The sequence below is a fragment of the Lissotriton vulgaris genome, unplaced genomic scaffold (assembly GCF_964263255.1).
Source record: "Lissotriton vulgaris unplaced genomic scaffold, aLisVul1.2 SCAFFOLD_1633, whole genome shotgun sequence".
Taxonomy (NCBI): domain Eukaryota; kingdom Metazoa; phylum Chordata; class Amphibia; order Caudata; family Salamandridae; genus Lissotriton; species Lissotriton vulgaris.
In genome coordinates, this window is record NW_028246327.1 from 270,930 (window position 1) to 287,721 (window position 16,792).

General features: G+C 47.8%; 1 pseudogene; it reads right to left on the reverse strand.

Moving 5' to 3' along the window:
* Positions 1-4,690: 4,690 nt before the first annotated feature.
* On the reverse strand, positions 4,691-5,030 carry LOC147665992 (pancreatic progenitor cell differentiation and proliferation factor-like protein pseudogene; annotated as a pseudogene).
* Positions 5,031-16,792: the final 11,762 nt, after the last annotated feature.

A 16,792-nucleotide genomic window follows, 5' to 3' on the forward strand; every position in this document is an offset into this window, starting at 1 on the left:
GGGATCCAGCGAAATGTTTTTTTGAGCATGCGAAGAATGTTGAAGCAGGATGAGGATACGGCGCTGACTTGCCTGTTCATTGAAAGTGAAGAATCCAGGATAACGCCTAGGTTCCGTGCGTGGTCTGTCGGGATGGGTGCTTTTCCAAGGGCTTCCGGCCACCAAGAGTCGTCCCATGCAGAGGGGGATGTACCTAAGATGAGGACTTCTGTTTTATCTGAGTTCAGTTTCAGACGGCTGTGTTTCATCCATTCGGCAACTTCTTTCATTCCTTCGTGTAGGTTAGTTTTGGCGGTGCTGGGGTCATTGGTGAGAGAAAGGATCAGTTGAGTGTCGTCCGCGTAAGAGATGATGTTGAGGTTGTGTTGGTGGGCGATGGCCGCGAGGGGGCTCATGTATACGTTGAAGAGGGTGGGACTGAGTGAGGATCCTTGTGGAACGCCACAGATGACTTCAGTGGCCTCGGACTTGAATGGTGGAAGGCGGACTCTCTGGGTTCTTCCGGTGAGGAACGAGGTGATCCATTCAATTGCTTTTCCTTGTATTCCGATGTTTCGGAGGCGTTGTAAAAGGGTGCTGTGGCAGACTGTGTCGAAGGCTGCAGAGAGGTCGAGGAGGATGAGTGCGACTGTGTCACCATTGTCCAGTAGAGTTCGAATGTCGTCTGTTGCTGCGATGAGGGCGGTCTCAGTGCTGTGTTTTGTTCGGAAGCCAGACTGTGAGGAGTCGAGGGATTTGTTGGCTTCGAGGAAGGCGGAGAGCTGGTTGTTGACAGCTTTCTCGATGACTTTGGCCGGGAAAGGAAGGAGCGAGATGGGGCGGTAATTTTTGAGTTCGGTGGGGTCCGCTGTGGATTTTTTCAGAAGGGCGGTGAGTTCAGCGTGTTTCCAGCTTTCCGGGAAGGTGGCGGAGTTGAAGGAGCAGTTGATGACGTCTTGGAGGTGTGGTGCTATGGCGGAGTCTGCTTTGTTGAAGATGTGGTGAGGACATGGGTCTGTGGGGGATCCTGAGTGGATTGAGTTCATCAGGCGGATGGTGTCCTCAGTGGAGATTGGGTTCCAGTCGTTAAGGGTGTTCAAGGGGGGAGAATGTTCAGCATATGGTTGGGTGGGTTGGTCTCCGGGTTGGTTGTCGAAGCTGTTGTGGATGTCTGCAATTTTGTTGTGGAAGAATAAAGCCAGGGAGTCGCAGAGGGCTTGAGAGGGGGTGATGTCATTGGAGTTGGCCGAGGGATTGGTGAATTCCTTGACGATGTTGAAGAGTTCCTTGCTGTTGTGGGCGTTGTTGTCTAGTCGATCCTTGAATGCTGTTTTCTTGGCCTTTCGGATTAGTTGGTGGTGTGTGCGGGTGGCGTTTTTGAAGGCGTCCTTGGTGCCAGTGGTTGGGTCTTTTTTCCAGGCCTTTTCAAGGGAGCGGCAGAGTTTCTTGGACTTCTTAAGGTCATCGTTGAACCAGGAGGCCTTCTTGCTGCCAGGTTTGCGTTGACGTTTTTTCAGTGGTGCTAGGATGTCGGCGGTGTTGGATAACCATAGGGTGAAGTTGGTGGCGGCTTGGTCTGGGTTAGAAGAGTGGGCTGGGGTGTTTAGAAGGAGCGATGAGGAGATCTGGTCGATGGTGATTTTGTTCCAGTTTCTTTGCAGAGTTGGTTGGGGGTGGTTGATGGGTTTCGGCTTGTTGTAGGTGAAGTGAACGCAGCTGTGGTCAGTCCAGAGGAGATCCGTAGTGTGGCTGAAGGAGACATGATTGCTGGAGGTGAAGATAGGGTCGAGTGTGTGACCTGCGATGTGGGTGGGGGAAGTGACCAGTTGTTTAAGTCCGAGGTTGGCGAGGTTGTCCAAGAGGGTGGTGGTGTTGCGGTCGTTGTTCTTTTCAAGGTGAAAGTTGAGGTCTCCCAAAAGGAAACCTGAAGTAGGTTTCCTGTGGTGCAGGGCCTTACACCGTGACGCATTTCCATAGATGCGTCACGATGTAAGTAGGTCGTAACGTGGCGCAGGGTTTACGCCACAGCTGCGTCACAGAAGTGACGCAACGGCAGCCAAAAGTACCGCAAGTCCGACATAAATCTATCCCAGTGTGTTTTTCCCTGCCTAACTATAACACAGGCCATGTACAATTTCCATTATTCCTCACCCTCTCTTACTTCAACACACTGCATATACTTTCCCCATTGTCCTTCACCTCCCTGACTCCAGCAGACTCGTATACAATCCCAGCATTCCACCCCCCTACATAGGGGGGTGGAATGCCAGACCAATAACATTAAAGGTTCACAGTATGTCACTCCATCTCATTAGGTTTTGTCTCAAGTAACGCCTTGGTTGACCATTCAAGAAGAAACGACTCAGGGTACAAAGCACGGAAAATTAACTGCCTGGTTGCTATGCTTGCGTAGAAATAAAATATACCTGCATAGTGAAATTAAATATATATTTTTCCCTAGCAATTCCTGCATGGGGAAAATGATTCTCTCTAGGAGGGGAAGCTGCTGGCAGATGTAGAGATCCATCCACCAGCCAGATCTATGGAACCCCTGATTCATCCTGCACGTGTGCATGACTCAACTGTTTCCCCACCTCCTAGAGCAGGCTTCTCCAATCAGTGGATGAGATTCATTTGTGCTCCCAGAAAGAGGTGTAGCAGCCAGAGCTACCAACTTTGGCTTGGGGGGGACTGGGTTCAAGTCTCACCGCCAGCTCAACATCCTGTGATTCTGGGCAAATCACTTAATCTCCCTGGGTTTACCAAAATTGAATGTGTAATGTAACTGGTGGATGCTCTGACTAGTGGAGGATAAGCAGCTGAACTATGATCTTAACAGAATTGAAATGGCTTGAAGAGCCATTGAGAAGAAAATAGAGGGTCTCATCAACCAAGTAATACAACTAGAAGAAAAGGTAACACAATAAGACACAAAGAACATAAGACTTAAAACACTTTGAAGGATATGGCTTTCTTTGAATATTGTGTAGTTGTGAGTTGGAGTTTACAGTTGCAGTCTTAGATTGCTTCAGACATGGCGCCCAGCTGTGGGTCCTAGAATTTCCTTCCTCAATTCCCGAGGAGTCCCTCTTGAGATTATGGTGTAGTAAATGAGTAACATTCTTCACTCTTTGGCGGTTTTAGAGAGAGACAGCCAATGCAGAGGACATTCAGATTACCTTTGGGTGCAAGGCACGGTCTTGCAATGTAGGTGGAGCCATCATGGTAATTTTGTGTTCATTTGAGTGCGAGGAGAGTGCTCTCGGCGACATGCAATAAAGGAGTTTTAAAGCTGGGAAGTAATTATGTGATCGTCTTTCCAGATCTGCATCCACACACTCCATCCAAGAAAAAGGCAGTACTTAGTGTTAAATGTGAACTAACACAGCGGTTCAATGGGTCTCATTGGTTCACTAGGTCTGTGTCACCAATGCAGTCCCTGTTACACCATTAAAAAGTGATGGGTGAGATGCTTGAATTAATCTCAGAAACTGGTATTTACTCTGGCCACATACCAGTTCATACATTTTTTGCACATAATAGCACCTCAAATTTGACCTAGACATATGCAAATCAGCCTCAATAAGTCTCCAATAATAACATACATCTATTTTCCTGAGCACTGATAGTCAAAGGAATGCTCAATCTCATAGAATCGACAATATGAAGCTTGTCTCTATCTGGTCCCAAACTGGAGCTATCAGTTAATAGGTGTAATAGGGTAACCCAATGTCAATAGAAGATATAGCCTTTCAGCAGCGAAAAATTACTTTAGGAGATTTTCCCTGTTAGGACAAATAAAACGTAAACTCACATGGTCCTACTTTTTAAATACCTTGCACTCTACCCTAGGAGCCCTCAGGGCCTACTGCACAGCTTTCCAAACTTTTCATGTTGGTGACACACCTTTTTGTGAAAAAAAATTCAGGGACACGATAATGCGAGCGAGCGAGTCCGAACCACCTAAGGGGGGGTGGTTTGCATGGTTAAATTGATGTAACGGCGGCACAAGGGACATGTAAATAGGCCCCTAACTGTGTAGCACACAACCCCATGCACACACACAACCCCCCACACACACACCCCCACACACCCAACCCTCCACCCCCACCCCCACACACACAACCTCCCATACACACAACCCCACACACACACAACCCCACACACACACAACCCCACACACACAGCACCCCCACACATTCACAGCCCCACACACACAACCCCCACACACACACAACCCCACACACACACACAACCCCACATACACACAACCCCACACTCACACAACCCCAGCCACTTTTAAGAACACAATCTCGGAGGTTTTTGCAGGAGCATTTTTCCTGAATGAGGCCACATGCAAAACGCAAGATATAAGATCAAAGGTCAATTTGAGGGCAAGTATGATTGCTTTGCAGACAGTTAGTCCGTGAATTCTTTCAGTCGACCTATATGTAAAACACCACATGTTCAGCCTTAAAGTCAAATTGCATAAATCAGACATTAAGCTGAAGCATCTCAAAGCTGGATTACTAGAGTACTCTACTGTTGCCTGCTCCAAAGCATTTCAGCGCAATTTTGCTTACATTTACTTTGCAATCAAGGGCACATATTTTCTTCTGCAGTCACATGGAAGTTCACAAGACATTGAGGAACTGAAATTGTTCGTACAACCGAGGCACACCATGCCACTCTATCTTGCTCAGAGTCAAAGTCAGCTGCGAGCACTTTCTGTAGAAATAACTATCCTGGTAGACGTTGCATGGACTTGTTCACAGTAGAAAAAGTTTTTCAGCCACCATCCTTTTTCAAACATTTCTGGGAGCCCATGGCTGGCTTTTTCATGGTCTCCTGGGTGTCCAGAGTCGCAGTACATGGAAGATGAACTTCTGGAACAATTACTGGATTCAGAATTCTGACGAGTTCTATGGTACTGATTTTTGGCCATCAGGCAACTAGTCGATGGTACGGATGCCATGTTCCAGCAACCGAGACGTTGCCCAAGTACGTGATTTCTGGAAATTAGAAGCAGATACCTGCTTCGTAAAAGGCGTGCTTTTCTCGCCTCAGTGAGTCGCTCCTACTTCTGATGGGCGATGACTATTCCAGGTTGAAGGAAAACCTACTTCTGCGCAGAGCGCGCTGACCAAAGAAGTTAAGCAAAACAAAAGACTACAATTCTCCTTGCTCTCTGTCACAGGATTCTTGGCTGCTCTAGTCGTTAGGACACATCCTCTCCCCTGTTGCAGCCATTAACAGGAGGGTCTGAAGATGTTTCCTAGGAAGGATTCTATGCCATGTTGATTCTTAACCGCGTAAACAACGGAGACCACAGGAGCGCATTTAGAAAACAGCACCAGTATATTAATATTAATTGCAAGGGCTGCGCCTCCCCTTTGGAAGTCGCCGCAAGGGGCCTGCAGAACCAGAGATTAGTCATGGGTCCGCCTGCCGCGAGACGCGCCCCAAAGCACGTCTCGAGGGGGCCTGACTGGAGAGCGACTGGACGCCTTCATGAGCGAGAGCACTGCGCACGCGGGGAGCCTCTTCGTGACGCCCAGGGTTACTCTAGATGGGGTGAATGCGCCGCTCTTATTACATTCCTGGATACTAGGATGGCGGTACTGAGTTGCTCGGAGGCACTCGATCGACCTCCTATGAACATCCCGCTCGCTCCTCAATGTGCAAGGTGCACCAACGCCACGTACTTCTGCAGAAATATCCCACCTGTGACACACCTACGTATGGTGTGCGACACAGTAACGTGTCGCGCCACACAGTTTGGAAAGCTGTGGCCTACTGTTCAGGTGACATAAGTATTAAAAAGGAAGGTTTAGGCCTGGCAAAAGGTTTATTTTGCCATGTAGAAATGACAGTTTAAAACTGCACTACAGGTTGCAGTGGCAGGCCTGAGACGTGTTTTACAGTGCTACTTTAGTGGGTGGCATAAGGAGTGCTGCAGCTCACTAGTAGCATTTAATTTACAGGCTGTAAGTTACATGTAGTACCATATACTAGGGACTTACAGATGTGGTCCAATTTTACAGTGTTTTAAAGGAAGAGTACAACACTTTACCACTGCTTAGCATGAATAAAGTGCACAGAGTCCTAAAAGCCAACAAAAATTGTTTCAGCAAAGGAAAGCAAAAATCTGGGTGATTCTGCAGTGAGGGCCTGGTCCAACAGTATACTTCAATGTAACACACAAAGTGGAACTGGTATGTCCAGACGTGGGCCTTGTGCACACTGTAACACTGCAACCCAGCTATTCCCGGCTGACAAGCCCTAATAAGGGTGAAACTGGTCCTAGGTTGCCTATGTTTCAGTTTAAGGAGGACCTGGCCTGGCAGTGTTGGGTAGACATTTCACATTGATGCAGGGTCAAAACTCATTTGAATATGGCTGGGGCCAAACTCAGGTAGCATGGAGTGGAAAATAATGATGGACCACAATATGCCCAGAGTAATTACCAGTGGCTGAGATTAGTTCAGGCATCACATCCATCACTTTTTTGTATACATCCCTGATCTTGCTAAATGTAGTTTAAATCTTGCAGCACCTGCAAAAAGAGTTTTTCTGTATGAGGTATGTGCATTAAAGCTAATAGCATAGTGAGGGATGTCCTTGGGGTGTGCTAGATCAATAAGCTTTGTTTTTTGCCTTTGAAGTTTTTATTAATGGGGGGGCGCTAGAGGTCGCACATCAAGATGGGCGCTCTGTAGAGCAGCTCTGCCGGCCAAGTCAATAATCCGCTCAAGATCCTTCCTGCGTATGGTGAACGCTCAAATGTAAAAAAAGAGTAACAGAGCACAGCAGGCTACTTTGGGTGAGACCATCTTGCTGCTACAGGTTCGGCTGGCCGAGAAAGAGGCTGTTGAACTATTGGGCCCGCGCGGGCAACATGGCGGCCTGGGTCGCGCTCTGAGTGCTGGACTGCAAAGAGCTGCAAGCGGTGTCTGCCGCGGCCTGCGTTTGTCGGAGGCGGTTTGCTCTGCTACACTGGTGACCTGTGCGACTTTGGTGGGTGAGGGGAGAATGGCAGACAACCTGGTGCATGACATTCCCGCATTGGGGGAGCAGGCTTGCTCTCGGCCCCGGCCCAGATGGGGCGCCGGTGTGACTTGCTGGAGGCAGTGTGGACCAGAATGCCGCCCTGGGCTGCTGGCCTGACCCGTATCGGGACAGCTGTGGACTTGCGCTGGGTTTCGGACCGGATGAGTGCCACGGTGCGGCTACACTACGTGCACGGCTACTCAGACAGCTATTCTCCACTGTGCCCAATCTCGATGCCACTGGGAGGCCTCAATTAATCTTCACTGCATGGCCCGGTGGGAAGTCTCAATGTGCGCCATGTGTGTTTTGGAACTGTGATGCCTGTTGCCCAGAGCTGGAGGGTATTGGCTGCCTGGTGGGAACTCGAATATTTATTCGGCACCCCGCTAATTGAGGCGATTTACACCGCGGCCTTCTCCCATATTACCCTGCATAGCCACGCAGCGGTGTGTGGCCCCATGTGACTTTGGAACGGACCCACTCCATTTTCTTCTGCGGTGGGGCGTCTGCGCTGGGGCGCATAACCCACATCTCACAATCACGCTGAATAGGGCTTGCTATTGCCCATGTCACCCTTCAGTGCGGACCTTCCTGCGACTTGAAAAGTGTGACCCAAACTGAGACACTTTGCTTATAAGGCCCCACGTCCGCTTCCCACCGCTGGTGATATCTGCTGGGTGCCACAGGCCCGAGCTGCGGGTCACGATCCTCTGCAGAACCCACGGGCACTCCATTTGTTGCTGTTTTTTTTCTTGTGCACACCTCTATCCTACATTGCTGGTTCTAGTCTGCTTCCACTGATCATAGCTCCACCCTGCTGTGGTATAACGATGCCATGGAGTACGGGACACTGATCGCCACATTGCGATCTTACACTTAGCTTTTATATATGCGCAGTGGTGTGCTGCATCAAGGAACAGGTGCGCCTCTACCCGTGAGACGCACACATTTCTTGTGCGCTTCCTTCCAGTGGTGCAAAAATGGGGAAAACAGAGCGCAGCCAACCACGCCTCACTTTTGAACCCCGCAAAATGGGCAAAGCTTCTCAACAAACAGCCTCTGACTCAGAGGCTGATGTGCCTAGCGATCATCTAACGAGCATTGAAAAAACTCTCCTTGCGGTACAAGCCAGTCTGCAATCCATTGATGGGAAAATAGATAATTTAAACCTACGAATGGATCATATGTCCACAAAGCTAGACAAGCATGCGCTGTGCTTGGGGGAGACAGAAACGCGTATCTCTCAGACGGAAGATGGTTTGTAACAAGTGACCTCCAAGGTGCTGTCTATAGAAAAAGTGCTAGCTGTCATACAAGCCAGGAATGAGGATCTGGAGGCCAGATCTAGACACAACAACATGCGCATCACTGGCTTGCCAGAATCTACAAACACAGACTGTCTCGAGACCTATATAGAAAAACACCTTCAAGCGATTTTGGGTGCAGAACACCTGTCTCAGGTTCTAATAGTGGAATGGGTTCATCGATCTCTGGCTGCTCATCGTCCCCCTTGTGCTCCTCCATGCCCTATTATAGCTCGTTTATCGAATTATAGGGACCGGGACGCTATTCTTCAGATGGCACGATAAAGAGGTACCATCACCCACGAGGGTAACACTCTTGCCTTGCCGTGCAGGAGGCACGGAGAGAATACTAATCTGTCAAAAAACTCCATCTATAGGAACAGATACCCTATGAGATGCTATACCCAGCGCGGCTGCACATTGAAGTAAGTGGGAAGCCCCAAATATTCACCACCCCAAAGCCGGCGATGGACTTTGCTAAGACTCTCAAATGCTGCAGCTGGGACTCCTCCAACATGCCAGAAGAGTGCGGCGGCAGCTGACCAATAAAAAAGCTTGGTGAACCTGTGTCCTGGACACTTGTGTGCTTCTGCTCTACACTGGACTCAGGGTGATCTACATATGATAGCCTGTCCTGGAGGGCTGTGTTGCTTTGTGGAATGGATTGTCTGCAAGGACCTGAACTGTTCAGATAAGATGTATCCTACTACTTGAACTCATATTGTTTACTATTTTTGGGTGGTGTCTGATGTTTTGGGTGTAACTAAGATGTTACAAACAATGCAGTGGGTAGGAAATGTCATTACTTTTCCTTGGCCACCTCCTACCACACTGGGAGGGGAATTGTGCTCCAGTGCTCCCCCATGGGTGTTCCCCATAGTTGTTTACTCCCCTGGAATTGCACTTGGGAATTGTTTTGGAAGGTTCGGGATGGCTTTGGCACGTTGGGGACTCTAAAGTGGGTGGGGGTGAAGGTGGGAGGGTGGTAGCAGGGGGGGCCTGTTTATGTGGCTAATTGTACTTCAGATGTTGTGAGGTGTGCATGTGTCACATCATGCACTAAAGTTGAACCATGCTCGATGTATAACTTTTTACGAATCTACATCCAGATGACACTTTAATTACCTGTTTAACATGGAATGTACGGGGGCTTAACTCACCAAAAAAGTTCTGCCAGGTCTTAGCGTATCTAGAACGCCATGAAGTAAAAATCGCCCTTATACACGAAACGCATTTGGCAAAGCCGACTGAGGTACACGTCGGGTGCAGTGGGCCGGTTAACGCTTGGCCTCCTCCTACTCCTCCTATGCCCGAGGGGTGCTCACGCTCATTCAGAAAAGTCTTTCTTTTACTATGATTAAAGCCTATGTTGATGATGCTGGACTGTATGCCATAGTTCATGGGAAACTTGCGGGCAGTTTAATTACTATTCTAAATACGTATGGCCCGAACATGTATGACCCTTCCCTATTCGAAAGTATCATTTCCACTCTGCAGGACTGGCATGCACATCTCCACTGCGCATGGTAGCTGGTCTCGGCTGGACTACTGGCTGTTGAGCAAGAGCGCGGGCTGGGTGTCAAAGGTAGAGGGGTTATGTCGAACACTATCTGATCATAATCCAGTCCAAATCAACCTACACATCCCTCAAATCGTCCATCGATCATTCATGTGGCACCTTCGACCTGAGGCGCTGTCGAACCCATTATATGTCACAACAATTCATGAGGCTATTGTGCAATACTTTGACCAAAAAAGGGCTCAGTCGACAGCGCTATGACCCTCTGGGAAGAGTTTAAGGCCACCATTGGAGGTATCTGCATTGGCACGTCAGCTGGCATTCTACAAGGCTTTCTTGGACAGCTTGCCAAGGTAGAAACCACTTTACAGCATCTCGGGCGGGAGTATGAATGCTCACCCTCCACTCAAAGGCTGGCAATAATTAAAGATTGCATATTAGAATATAACGACCTAGCAGAGGGGGAGGCCCAATACATCTGCTGACGCCATGTAGCCCGTGCTTATGGGGAGGGTGGCTGACCGGGACACCATCTAGCTACTAAGATAAAAGCGCGTACAGACCGACACACTATTACCAAGTTTACTGATGTGTCAGGCCAGGACTATTACACCAATCATGATATTGTAGCCCAGTTTAGAAACGCCTATGCAGGATTATACACCACGCAAGGTAGTACTGATACTAAAGATTTACATGTATATCCATCGGATGTAGCTATTGCGTGGCTTTCTGACGGGCAGAGGAAGTTTCTAAACAACCTATCACAGAGGAAGACATCCGTGCAGTGATTAAGACTCTCCTAAACAAGAAAGCCCCAGGGCCTGACGGATTTCCCTGTGAGCTTTATAAAGAATATGCTGAAGACTTAACCCTCCATTTGTTAGAAATGTATGCCGAAGCCTATGACATGGGAATATTGCCGCCGACCCTTCGAGAAACTTTGATTATCGCTCTACTCAAAAAAGATAAATCCCCATCTCGTTGTGACTCATATCGACCACTGTGACTTATCAACACAGATGCCAAAATACTGGTCAAAATTCTGGCCACCAGGCTTCAGCCTCTCATGCGGAACCTGGTCCTACAGGATCAGTCTGGATTCATTCTAACAAGGTCTACCTCTCATAACCTACGCCCACTCTTTGCTATGTTTCATATTTTTGATCCTAGGCTGCAGGCGGCGGCTGTGATGCTTGACGCAGCCAAAGCCTTTGACTCTATAGAATGGGGTTACTTATTCTATATTCTGCAATGACTGGGGTTTCCTTCAAGCTTTATCAACATGGTACGTCTTCTGTATACTGACCCTGTGGCACGGATCCGAGTGGAGGGTCGCACTTCGGACCCTATATGAATCACCAGAGAAACCAGACAGGGGTGCCCCCTCTCACCACTCCTTTTTGTGTTAACACTATAGCCACTAGCCTGCATTATCAGACAGCGACATAGAGCCATCACCCAGTAAGCATCTCCCTCTGCACGGACGGTATGCTGCTTTTTATAAGGGAACAACACACTTTTATGGTACCATTCAGTTTGGGTTGTTCTCGGGTCTCAATATTAATTGGGCCAAGTCTGTGGTGGTGCCACTGACAGAGAGACCCTTCCTTTTGAGCTTGAATTTCCCCTTAAGTGGTCGGCAGACCCTGTAAAATTTGAAAACAAAAGAACTGGGGAAATGGGTTGTAAGTGAAATTGCACCTATCTTATATTTTGCCTAATTTGTTACCTTTTTGAGGTGCTCTTGTTCGGAGATTCTATTCCCCTAAATCTCCAGGAAAAACAGATCGTTCCAACATACAATTTTTAGCAAAACTGATCCAGCACACAATCTATTATCTTATGAACATATACAATAGTAATCAAGGTTGATGTATCAAAGTGAAAAAATATTCAGGAGCAGAATCTTGGATCTTTTTGGAAGTTCAATCTTTATTATGGTTCTTCACAATTGTAGCCAACGCGTTTCGTCCTCCACGGACTTCTTCAGGGCAAATAGAGTGTGATCTTTCTTGTGATTGAATTTAAGTCGATTCTTCCATCCAGACCAGGGACTTCTCTTTAAGAGTAATGAACACTTCTTTTTTTTCTTTTTTTCTCACAACCAAGGTCATTCAGGTCAGATGGCCCGATATGATAGAAATTTGTAAAAGTAGTTTTCAGCCGGCTCCATCGCGTGGCGTCTCCCGTCCCTTGTCTGGATGGAAGAATCGACTTAAATTCAATCACAAGAAAGATCTCACTCTATTTGCCCTGAAGAAATCCGTGGAGGACGAAACGCGTTGGCTACAATTGTGAAGAACCATAATAAAGATTGAACTTGGGACAGAAGAGAGAGAGGCATGGAAATAAAATAGTCCCTCATCCACCACAATGCAAACACTTGAAAGGGGAAACTACAAAAACAAGCATTGGCATAGCCAATAGGTCTCGCTTTTGAGACCTTATAAGTATTTAGTTATGCAGCACAATATCCTTGGCGCAACATCATAAACTGTTGCATAGCTAAACCCTTATAAGGTCCCAAAGGCGAGACCTATTGGCTATGCCGATACTTGTTGTATCTAGAGCCTGAATGGGCCAGACTGTTGAAAAGCCTGCAGTGGTCATTTTCCATCAGTACTTGCCTTATTCTGCAGAATATTCATTGAGATGGCCAAAAATTGTGCTGTTTGGCAAGATTGAGGTGGGAGGGGGATATTTACAGCACGTTAGTGCTCAAAGGACAAGGAAGCACTTAAAACGAGTAGAATTCCTTACTGATACTTAACGCTCCTGTCTGGTTTTTGCTGCGAGTATCCTGGGAGCAGACTGGAGCACTCGTCATTGTAGTCAGGCAGAGAGGCCCGGCTCCCCAGTGCTTGTAGGGCTTCCTGGGCTCACTGTAGACCCCCCACTCCTGACAATAGTAGAAGCCGTGAGAGAAAAGGGGCTGAACGGCTTGGACCCAGGAACGCAGAGTATTGAGTAACCGGCCTCCTCGGTGTCCTGCTGAGCGCCAATTACACTGTCGGTTAGGAGCTTGCAAAATGAGAGCAAAGCAGAATAATTCTTTAGCATGCTATCCAGGCGTTTGAGAAGAAGGAAACTTTGTGTGGGCACCAGCGGATGGGAAGGGGCAGTTGCTGTGTGAGTTTGTACTGTGTGTTGTGCTATCTGCGTTTGCACGCCGCACAACTTACAATTTCTATGGCTTCTGATCACTGTGCACACATGTCTATCCTTAGGTGTGTGTCTGTGTGTGTCACTTCACGAGGATTAGTTCCAATATGTCATTGTAAATATAGGAGGCTGAATTAATAACTTCTGTGTAGGAAGGTGGAAATCTGACTATATTGTTACCCCCACTTTTTGCCTGGTGTTTTGCTGGTTTTTTACTTAGTTGGACTGGGACCCTGCTATTCAGGGCCCCAGTCTATCTGCTTTCACTATAAAATGGACTCCATGTACTTTAGGTACATACCAGATTGGTTACTGGGTCACCCTTGTGAGCTCCTGTAAATGGTACCTTATTTACCCAGGGCATAGATGCACCCTAGGTCTACCAGGGGCTGCAGCATGCATTGTGCCACCCCTGGTTAGCCTTCCAAACTGACACCACAGGTCCATGCTTACAGCCTGGGTAAGGTGGTGTAATCACCCCTTACTTAGATATAATATATCTATATATACCTTATATATAGACACATAGTAACCTATAAGTCACTCCTATGGCAGGCCTTGACAATCCTGGAGGCAGAGTGCTTGGTTTTGTGTGAGAGGGTGCCCCACCATGAGCTGAGCCCCTCTGCAGCTTTCGGAATCATCTCCTTATAGCTGTTCTATGATACAGCCATACCATATACTCTTAAGTGCATTATAATCCTCGCGGTTAATGCTAAATTTGGTTTGGCTTTATCAAAACATGTTGTGTAAGGTGTCAAACACTTTGGAATACTACCTCCCCCCGCCAATTCTGGTGGCTGGGGTAGCATTCCACCCTTCTAGAGGAAGAAGACATGTAGTTACCGTTAAACCCAGTTAAAGTTAAACAGAGCCCCAGCATCACAAAATAGATGCTGCTGCCACAGACACGAGTCTGCCCTACTGCTGCTGGACGAAACTCCAAAAGGGGAGGCTTGGACAATAGGTTTCCTGTCCAGGAAGGTGCTAGCACCTCCCCAGACAGGATTTAGTGTATTGGGGCAAGGAGAGTTGCATTCAATGAATGCTCTTCAGACACTGCCTGGGGCACACAAGGTGCTCAATGCATTTCCCAGTTCAAACCGGTTGCTGGGGCACTCAGCCCCAGCTCTGGTGTGAAACTGGACAAGGGAAGGGGTGTAACCACCCCCTCCCCAGGTCCACCCATAGGAGGGACCTTAGAGTTAGTCCAACCCCTAAACTTACTATAAGTATAGAACCCCAGTCCCTAGGACTTTAGATTACCCTGGACGAAAGTCTGCAACATATATCTTGGACCTTCGACATTCCATATCGACTGGAAGATGCAAGAAATCTCCCTTGTGGACAAGGAGTGACCACCCTGTTCAAACAGGCACCAATTGCATCTTTGCTAGTCTGCATTTTCAAGGCTCCCGCCGGATCCCGAAGAATCTGCGACACAGGACATGGACTTCCAGACATCTCTGACGGTGACCTGCGCTCCCAGCAAAGCTGAGACCTGTAGCGGACATGAGAGACGTGGGACCGGAACTTCTGGAACACCTGGACATCCTGCATTTTGCAACCTTCACCTACTTCCCGAGGTATCCCGAAGTTGTGCATTGGGGTGCTTGAAGCCCCAGCCCGAGCACCTTTTTCACCGAAGCTCAGAGGCCCACACTCCACGAGTGTCCCATGAGCCCGCTTTGTGCATTTCAGCTCGACGCATCTTCGCGGTTCCTAGTCCGTTGGCTAGTGAGCCCCCAAGATGACCAATCCTTAATTTACTTTGCTTTCCTGGTTGATCCAGGCTTGCTCCAACTCCTCTCAAAGGGAGAGTTCCACAGACCTTGCAGATCTGCACCGAAGCCCATCACGACATCCTGCGTGGATTGCGTTTGCCAAGGCTTGTTGGGTCCAATCCGGATACCGACACAGCAGTCAACTAGATCCTTCGTGGGACAGCTTGAATCCAGCTCCAGGTCGGCATCGACGCCTCCTGGTCCTCGTGGCTGAAAAGACAAGCTTTACCTTCTCACCTGAAATCCCCTGACATCGGCTGGCATCTTCCTATCTCCATCCTGGTCACTGGCTAGTGACCCAGAGTCTGTCTCCCTTGCTTTCAGGTTCTTCACATCTCCAATCCACCCTTGGATCCACCCGTACACTTTTCCTCTGGTCGCCTGCAGCACTTCTTCGCAGCTCTCCATTGGAATTGACGACAAAACCCGACACCAAAAGGCACCCATGCACCCGGCTTCCCTGGGTGAGGTAACATGAGTACTTCGGTGCTCCCGTGGTCCTTGACTCTTGAAGTGTCCTAGTCTAAAAGGGTTCCACCGTTGTTCACCTAGAAGTACCCTTTAACTGTAACTTTGTAACTTGTTCGTTCTCCATAGTCAATGGTAACCCGCAGTTGTGTTTAGACACTGCACGCGTCTCCCGTGGGCCTCCTACATCCTAACCTTTGGTGGTTCTAGCCAGCCCCAGCGATTCCACAGACCCTAGGCCTGCTTTCTAACTCTCATATGGTTCTTATACCACTATTTTAGTATATGGTTTGTGAGGCCCCTAGGGCGTACCGTATACTGTGCAACTTATCGTATGCTAATTAAGTTCCTTGTATTGTACTTTTACCTCTGACCTCATAAAGAGTGCAGAAGGGTTGTTTAGAATAAATACATATATATATATGATATATACCTCGTGTGCTGTGCTTTCATTTGATCACTCAAGAGATTATATTTGGTAAAACAACTTGCTTAACTCGTCTCCAAGTCTTAGCCTGAAGGCTGCTCTTCACAGCTTCCACTAGAATAGCTTTCTATAAGGTTGACTTTATAACCTACCATCAATAAGGGTCGTTTGGATTGGTGTGAGGTGCCCACTAGAATAGTGGACATCATATACCGGGCCAACTTCTCACACTCTGTATGAAAGGTATTTTATAAGCTATTGAATTACCAAGTAGGTATTCAGACCAACAAAAAATATTTCCCGAAAGGGTTTTCAGTGGCACTTAAAAGACCACTCTTGAAAATCATCACAAGCATAAGAGTCATCCCAGATGGAAAACTCAAAAGATTAGAAATCATCGAATAATCGCGTAAAATATTGCCCTGCATGTGCAATCCAGACAAAAAAGTCCCAATGTGAAAAATTGCCTGCATGAAAATGCAAAAACGTGCAAGTGTATCCCAACAGTTTTCAATTGCCCAATTAAGGTTGATCCTATACAGCTATAACAACTTGTAGACACCCTGGTACTGATTGTCCCCAAGCCCCACTGACCTAACAAGTCTGAAAAGACCTTGACGGCAGCACTTGGGAGAGGCGTGCCAGGCTCGGCTACTCAGTGCTCCCAGTAAGAAGGGGGGCGAGCGCCCAGAATAGAGTGTGAATGTGAGGGGGGAGGCTGGAGAGTCTAAGGAATCACTGAGGGATAATGACAGTGGAGAGAGAAGTGGGACACTGTGAGAGCAGTGGAGAGAGAGAGGGAAGAAAACTTGTGAGAGGAGAGGAGTTCATAAGGAATCGCTATTACAGACTCGCAAAACGGGATTCATGTAGGAATCGCAATATAAATTGTGATTCCTACACAGTCCTTATTTGCGATTAGCAAATTGCTAATCGCAAATAAGGAATAACTCCCCATTCATTTGCTAATCGCAAATAAGGATGCAATTTTATGGGTGCTAGGGGTGTCCAAAGGACACCCTGTAGCACCCCTGAAAGGTAATCTACATTGGTGTTGCGAACACACATGTCCAAAGGACATGTGTGTGTGCAACAT